The following is an 8,861-nucleotide window of genomic DNA, read 5'->3' as shown; positions in this document are numbered from 1 at the left end:
GAAAACTGAAAAACTAGTAAGATTGCCTGCGCCCGTTCTATTTAACCTTGATTCCAGGGAGGATTGGTCAGTCACAGAAGGTGCACTGAATGCACACATAGAGGGAGGAGGCCATCATGCAAGAGACAACACGGAGGAGGCCGAGGAACACCTCGACTCATCATCCGATGCAGCAAGTTTCTCGCGTCAACATGTTGGGCATGTGGAGCCTCCACGCTTTTCTTCTGCACAGGAACCTTACTATGACCACGCCATGCATTATCCACCGGCGAGGAACAGCGACCCTCGCTGGGGTTGAACTCCACTTAGGCCAAAAGCCTAAGCTTGGGGGGAGGTATACCGGCATCACTCATTCTTTGCATATTATGGTTGCTGGATACTTGTATATACTTGTTTAGTTGCTTTGAGTGGTTTTCTAATGAGAGGGAGATGATATTTGGGGAAGTGCTGCCTGAAAACAGATTCTGGACTGTTACCGAAAAAATTCCCAAAAATAGCCAGAACAGTATTTTGCGAAGCCAATTTTTGTCCATGTTCCCCAGGTTGTTATCTAACTTTCATTAGTTGAACACTTTTCGATTTGAGCAGTGGAAGAATTTATTAAATATCGGGTCCTGTACTGCTGTCAAGTTTGACGAATTTCTGCTGCTTTGTGTTTATGTGAATCTTCTAGTTTGCCAATTCTTGTTTTCGCTTTGTTTCTTTCCCAAAACACAAAAAGACCAAAAATATTTCTGTTGTTTCTCTTCATAATTTGTTTGCTTTGGTTTCTTGCATTTGTTTCGCTTTATTTGCTATTGCTAGTTTGCTATAAGAAAACCCAAAAAGATTTTGCTTTGTTTGCTTGTTTCCTTTTGCTCTTGTTTCCAATTCGAAAACACCAAAAATATTTGCTGTTCTTTTTTTGGTTTGTAAAGTTCATCATGAGTTCAATGGTCTTCGGTGGCTGGAGCGTGGTTTTCATTTCATATTATCCAAGCTACACAAGTGAAAGGCAATAATGACGACCTACGACAATTGGATTGTGGTGAGAGGCTGGTATGAACTCTATTTGTTTTCATTTTTGTACATATACTCATCCATGTGAGCATGCTTAGTTGGTTCATGTGAGGTATATGTGATTTGAGAAAGTCTAGTAGTTCATGATCTCTCATGTTTAGCTCCAATTTATTAATATGAGTAGCATGTCATGGATGTTTGATTGCATTGTTTTATTCATAAGTAAGTATGGCATTGTGGTATCCTCCTCTGAATAATTCATTTATATCGACTTGGCACATGCTCACGCATGCATATGACTGAACAAAAGTCAATTAAGCCTTGATGATTTATATTGCTTCAGAGTTCTTGTATCACTTTTACGCCTCTGTTAATTTATTTTGCCGCAAGCATGATTATGACAGTTACTGCTCTCTTGATTTGTCGCTCCCTAGTCTTTTGCTAGCCTTCACTTGTACTGAGCGGGAACGCTGCTCGTGCTTCCAAACACCTGAAAACCAAGTTGTTCCAAAGTATCCACCATAAATACCTATGCATGGCATTTCAAACCATTCCAAGTAAATTCTCATGCGCTACCTTTAAAACCTTCAAAATGCTTCTCAATTTGTGTTAATGTTTCATAGCTCATGAGGAAGTATGTGGTGTTTAACTTTCAACCTTGTCATTTACTTTTGACGGACTTTCATTATGGACTAGTGGCACATCCGCTTATCCAATAATTTTGCAAAAAGAGCTGGCAATGGGATTCCCAGTCTCGAATTAATTAATCTAAATAGACACTCCTCCATGGTATGTGATTGTTGGACGGCACCCAAAGGATTCGGTTAGCCATGGCTTGTGTAAGCAAAGGTTGGGGGGAGTGTCATCATAATAAAACTAAAATAAAAAGGCACTCCTTCATGGTATGAGATTGTTGGCAGGCACCCGAGGATTCGGTTAGCCATGGTTTGTGAAAGAAAGGTTGGGGGGAGTGCCGCATAAACATAAAAATAATTCATGGGAGCCGCTCTTGGAAGTCCGGTTGGCGAGGTAGTTTGTGTACCCATTACCATTCGTTGACAACAACAAACACCTCTCAAAATAATTTTACTCCTGTTTTAAAGATGAAAAGCTCTAGCGCATGTTAATCCCTGCTTCCCTCTGCGAAGGGTCAATCTTTTACTTTTTGTGTTGTGTCTCCATTCTTTCTTTGAGCACTATCTTGAGAGCACAACTGTCATTCTTAGTATAATATGCTTGTCTCAAAATATGATTGATTGTGGTATAACTTTGATGCTTTTATCTTTGACAATCACTACTTCTAGTCTTTCTATGAACTTCAGAGGTGCCTGGACATTTATGTTTTGCCGATCAAATACGGGCAAGCGAGATACCACTTTATCATACTTTCTTATGAACATTGCAATCCTGCTTATATACATGATTCATGATGCTTATTATTAATTGTTGGTACCTCTCCATGATTGACATAGCTGTTAGATGATCTTATTTGTATGCATCTCATTATGAACTACTTAAGTATTAGCCATAGCATGAGAATATATACATCATATGAGCAAATGTGTTCGTGAAAGTTCTTTTATCGCTCAGTTGTTAACTGAATTGCTTGAGGACAAGCAATAAGCTAAGCTTGGGGGGAGTTGATACGTCCAAAACGTATCTACTTTCCCGAACACTTTTGCTATTGTTTTGCCTCTAATTTGTGTATTTTGGATGCAACTAACACGGACTAACGCTGTTTTCAGCAGAATTGCTCTGGTGTCTCGTTTTTGTGCAGAAATCCAACTTTCAGGAAAATCCTCAGAATTTATGCAGAAGGCCCTATTTTCCCAGAATATTGGCGGAGCCAGAAGGACAAGTCAGGTGGAGGCCCGAGGGCCCCACACCATAGGGCGGCGCGGCCCAGGGGGGCCCGCGCGGCCCTGTGGTGTGGCCCCCTCGGCCGGCCTCCGACGCCCTCCTTCGGACTATATATTGCCTTCGACCTAAAAACGCACGGGGAGAAGTCGAAGTCGCCAGAAAGCCTCCAGAACGCCGCCACATCGCGAAACTCCGTCTCGGGAGCCAGAAGTCTCCGTTCTGGCACTCCGCCGGGACGGGGAATTGGAGGAGATCATCGCCATCATCATCACCGACGCCTCTCCATCAACCAGCCATGCTTCCCCCATCCATGTGTGAGTAATTCCCCCGCTGTAGGCCGAAGGGGATGGTAGGGATTGGATGAGATTGGTCATGTAATAGCATAAGATTGTTAGGGCATAGTGCCTAGTGTCCGTAATTGGTACTTTGATGATATTATTGCAACTTGTTATGCTTAATGCTTGTCACTAGGGCCCGAGTGCCATGATCTCAGATCTGAACATGTTATTGTTTCATCATGATATTCATTGTTTATGGTCTTACCTGCAAGTTGTATACACATGTCGCTGTCCGGAACCAATGGCCCCGAAGTGACAGAAATCGGGACAACCGGAGGGGATGGTAGTGACGTGAGGATCACATGTGTTCACGGAGTGTTAATGCTTTGCTCCGGTGCTCTATTAAAAGGAGTACCTTAATATCCAGTAGATTCCCTTGAGGCCCGGCTGCCACCGGCTGGTAGGACAAAAGATGTTGTGCAAGTTTCTCATTGCGAGCACGTACGACTATAATTGGAACACATGCCTATTGATTGCTTTGTACTTGGACACCGTTTTATTATTATCTGCAAATGCCCTGCTATGATTGTTACATGAGTTTCTCTCATCCATGCAACGCCCGTCATCCGTCCCCGTGCCTACAGTATTTTAATCCTGTTGTTTACTAAAATCACTACTGCTGTCTCTATTACTCTGCTACTGTTATTTCACTATCAAGCTCTCGCTATAAAACTGTTACTATCGATAAACTCTTGCGAGCAAGTCTGTTTCCAGTGCAAATTGAATTGACAACTCTGCTGTTAAGGCCTCCAAGTATTCTTTGTCTCCCCTTGTGTCGAATCAATAAATTGGGATTTACTTCCCGCGAAGACTGCTGCGATCCCCTATACTTGTGGGTCATCACCCATCTCGCCTACAGGTGTCTTCATGGGCCTCCAATTAATCAATACGGGATAGGGCAATGTCGGTTACTCGAAGGGTAATGCCCACATCAGCATGTCACTTCAGAAATTATCCTTGTTATTGTTTACCTACTCGAGGGCGAGTAGGAACTAAGCTTGGGGATTCTTGATACGTCTCCAACGTATCTATAATTTCTGATGTTCCATGCTAGTTTTATGACAATACCTACAGGTTTTGCTCACACTTTATAATGATTTTATGCATTTTCCGGAACTAACCTATTAACAAGATGCCACAGTGTCAGTTCCTGTTTTCTGCTGTTTTTGGTTCCAGAAAGGCTATTCGACGAAACAAAAGCCAAACATCTTAATTCGCCGAGACGGACCAAAACACCGAAGGGGAGCCGGAGGGGAGGCCCAGGCCCTCCAGACCATAGGCTGGCGCGGCCTAGAGGGGGGGGCGCGCCGCCCTATGGGGTGGGCCCCCTAGGCACCTCCTTGCGCCGCCTCTTCGCCTATAAAATCCGTCGAGACCTAAAAACCCGACACCAATTGACGAAACTCCAGAAAGACTCTAGGGACGCCGCCGCCATCGCGAAATTCCAATTCGGGGGATAGAAGTCTCTGTTCCGGCACGCCGCCGGGACGGGGAATTGCCCCCGGAGTCATCTCCATCGACACCACCGCCATCTTCATCACCGTTGCTGTCTCCCATGATGAGGAGGGAGTAGTTCTCCCCCGAGGCTGAGGGCTCTACCGGTAGCTATGTGGTTCATCTCTCTCTCCCATGGTGTGATCTTTATGTGATCATGAGCTTTGTATCACTATTAATCTATGTGCTACTCTAGTGATGTTATTAAAGTAGTCTATTCCTCCTCCATGATGTAATGTTGACAATGTGTGCATCATGTAGTACTTGGCGTAGGTTATGATTGTAATCTCTTGTAGATTATGAAGTTAACTATTACTATGATAGTATTGATGCGATCTATTCCCCCTTTCATAGCTATTGTTGACAGTGTGTATGCTATGTTAGTACTCGGTCTAAATTGCAACGGTCTATTATGCACTCTAGAGGTTACTTTAATATGAACTCCGGACGTTGTGGAGCTTGTTTACTCCGGCTAGAGGTGTGCTTTTGTAGCCCTACACAATGAATGGTGTTTGTTATCCAACAAGAGAGTGTGAGAAAGTAGCACAAGTGAAGAGAAGTTATTTATTTATGTGATCATTGTTGAGAGTGTCCACTAGTGAAAGTACGATCCCTAGGCCTTGTTTCCAAATATCGAATCACCGTTTATATACTGTTCTACTGCATGTTTACTTGCTGCCATATTTATTTCAGATTGTTATTACCACTCATAATCATCCATATTACTTGTATTTCACTATCTCTTCGCCGAACTAGTGCACCTATACATCTGACAAGTGTATTAGGTGTGTTGGGGACACAAGAGACTTCTTGTATCGTAATTGCAGGGTTGCTTGAGAGGGATATCTTTGACCTCTACCTCCCTGAGTTCGATAAACCTTGGGTGATTCTCTTAAGGGAAACTTGCTGCTGTTCTACAAACCTCTGCTCTTGGAGGCCCAACACTGTCTACAGGAATAGAAGCATCAAGCTATTTTCTGGCGCCGTTGCCGGGGAGGTAAGGTAAAAGGTATTCACATCCTCCGGCTACTAAGCTATTTCCTAGCACTGTTGTCACTGTGTGAGTGCTCGAAGCTATTTCCTTTAGATCCTGCAATTGCATCTTTTTGTTTCTTGTTTTTCACTAGTTAGGCATAATGGAAAATAACAGTGAGCTTTTTAATCTATTTCCTGAGTTAAGACATGAATTGTTTGATGTGAAAATTAAAAAACCTATGGAACCTTATTTGCATACTAGTAGCAATGTTATTAGTATGAACGCAATTACTGCTAATGCTATGGAGAAGTCTAAGCTCGGGGAAGCTAGTTTTTATGATCTTTTTAGCTTCCCATCTTTAGGGGAGACAATTTGCTCTGATAATACTTTATCTCCCATATGCGACCGTGCCCAAACCTGGTAGTCATGTGACAATCACGTCCCATTTAGTAGTTTCGTGTCACCTCTGGCACAATTGTGGTAGTTTTTTTTTTGTCATTTACTCGTTCGGACACTGGCTGGACCTGGGAACCAAGGAGAGAAACTGTAGGTCCAGGTTTGCCCCGCACCTCCTTTCCTAGGGTAAGCGATAATCCTAGGTTCGGTCTTATCCTTAATTAGCACCAGGTTCGGCTCTATCTTATCTAGATGTTGCCAACAACGTCGCTCAGCAAGCGGGCACACCGACGAGGCCGTCTGCTACAGCGCCGATGATAACACGCTCATCCTGGCACCATGAAGGCCGATGCTCCCTGGTTAACGCCTTCTCCGGTGACGCAGCAACTCATCTACTCAAGCAAGCCGCACTCCTCCACCATCGCAACGTGACCCCCCCCCCCCCCCCGCTACGAGCTGATGTTGGTGCAGTCAATCACCAAGGTCGTGGTCTCCACATCCTCAGTAGAGCTGGAAGAATGCTGCCGCCTCGTTGCCTTGATGGTCCACAACGCAAAGGCCATCCTATCTACCTTCCGGCCTGCAGGCGAGAGCTATGCGTGCGTGGCGGCGCGTTGCGGCGTCAGGCAGCTTGCTCTGCTCCGGCGATGGGTTGGGGGCGACATGGAGAGAGGCGGGAACGAAGTAGCGGAGGGTGAGGAAGCCGTTAGGGAGTCGAGGCTCTACCCCGACCCGACGAGTTCTCACGCTCCTCGCCTGCGAGCCCCTCCCAGCAGTCGGCGTCTTCCTTTGCTGCTGCAACAACAAGTTCATGCTCCCTGGAGAGGCCGACACGCGGAAAAGCCGGTACTGGGAAAGGGTGGCGGGGGACGGCGTGCTTCGCGAGCTTGGGGCGCTCCCCGACTTCAAGCAGCTCCGGTAGGGGAACGGCGCGCCCGAGACGAGTTGGTGACGATGGCTTGCCTTCTCCTGCGGTGGCGGCCGTTTGCCCGCTGTCGAGATGAAAGGTGAGGTGCGGTTCTACCCTAGGTACGAACGGATCAGGTCCAAGTTGGACCTTAGCTTTTGCGGGTGGACCCCTGGTCCGATTTCTAACAAATTTAAGGTTCGGTCCAGCGGGTCACCGGGCCGAACCGGACCCCTTGCATCTTGACGGGCATGGGCAAGGGGGGGCTAACGATCCAACCCGGTGATAACCCACAAATATAGGGGATCGCAACAGTCTTCGAGGAAAGTAAAACCCAAATTTATTGATTCGACACAAGGGGAGACAAAGAATACTTATAAGCCTTAACAACTGAGTTGTCAATTCAACTGCACCTGGAAAAGCACTAGTAAGAGGGGTGATGTGAAAGCAACAGTAATATGAGAGCAATAGTAACAGTAACACAGCAGCAGTAGTAGTAACACAGAGGCAATGACACCAGAAAATAGTTGATACTACTTCTAATGGCATATTGGACCGAGTGAGTATTTGATGATGAAAGATGGACTGGGGTTCCCAGCTATCTACACTAGTGGTAACTCTCCAATAACAAGTGTTGGGTGAACAAATTACAGTTGGGCAATTGACATAATTATTATAGCATTAAGACAGAACATCCAGTTTATTAATCATGTAGGCATGTTTTCCATATATAGTCATACGTGCTCGCAATGAGAAACTTGCATAACATCTTTTGTCCTACCAGCCGGTGGCAGCCGGGCCTCTAGGGAAACTACTGGTAATTAAGTTACTCCTTTTAATAGAGTACCGGAGAAAAGCATTAACACTCCGTGAAAACATGTGATCCTCATATCTAAGTCATCCCCTCCAGTTATCCCAGTTGCTGTCACTCTGGGGCCTCGGGTTCCGGACATAGACATGTGCAAACAACTTGTAGATACAATCTAAGCAATAATTATAGAGCTTAAATCTAACATCATGCCACTCGTGCACTAGTGACAAGCATTAAACACAACAAGATTGTAGCAACAATAATTTCACAAACTTTATAGATAGACTGATCATAATGTAACAATTCATCGGATCCCAACAAACACAACACCGATTACATCAGATGGGTCTCAATCATGTAAGGCAGCTCATGAGATCATTGTATTGAAGTACATGGGAGAGAGAGTACCAACTAGCTACTGCTAGAACCCGTAGTCCATGGGGGAACTACTCACAGAGCATGATGGAGGCGGTGGCGTCGATGGAGAATGCTCCGGGGGTCGATCCCCGTCCCGGCAGGGTGCCGAAACAGGAACTTCTGACCCCCGAAACTAGGTTTCGCGATGGCGGCGGCGCTCCGAGAGTCTTTCTGGAGTATGATAGATATATCTCGGGTTTTCGCGTCGTGGGGGAATAAATATGCAAAGGGGCGATGTCGGTGGAGTCCCGAGGTGGGCTCCCCACACGCCGGCGCGCCTGTGGGCCCGGTCGCGCCGCCCTATGGGGAGGAGGCCGTGGGCCTCCCCCTGGCTTGCGCTTCTGGCTCCGTGTGTCCCTCGGAAAAATAGGAGGTTTGACTTTTGTTTCGTCGAATTCCGAGAATATTGCCCGAACAACTTTTCTGGAACCAAAAACAGCAGAAAACAGGAACTGGCACTGTGGCATCTTGTTAATAGGTTAGTCCCAGAAAATGTATAATAATGATATATAATGCATATAAAACATGTGACAATGATACATAAAACAAGCATGAAACATCAGAAATTATAGATACGTTGAAGACGTATCAAGCATTCCCAAGCTTAGTTCCTACTCGTCCTCGAGTAGGTAAACGATAAAAAGAAAATAATTTCTGAAGTGA

Source organism: Lolium perenne, chromosome 3 (assembly GCF_019359855.2).
Source record: "Lolium perenne isolate Kyuss_39 chromosome 3, Kyuss_2.0, whole genome shotgun sequence".
NCBI classification, from domain to species: Eukaryota; Viridiplantae; Streptophyta; class Magnoliopsida; order Poales; family Poaceae; genus Lolium; species Lolium perenne.
The sequence above is the reverse complement of the archived record's forward strand: the minus strand, read 5'-3'. Positions refer to the sequence as shown.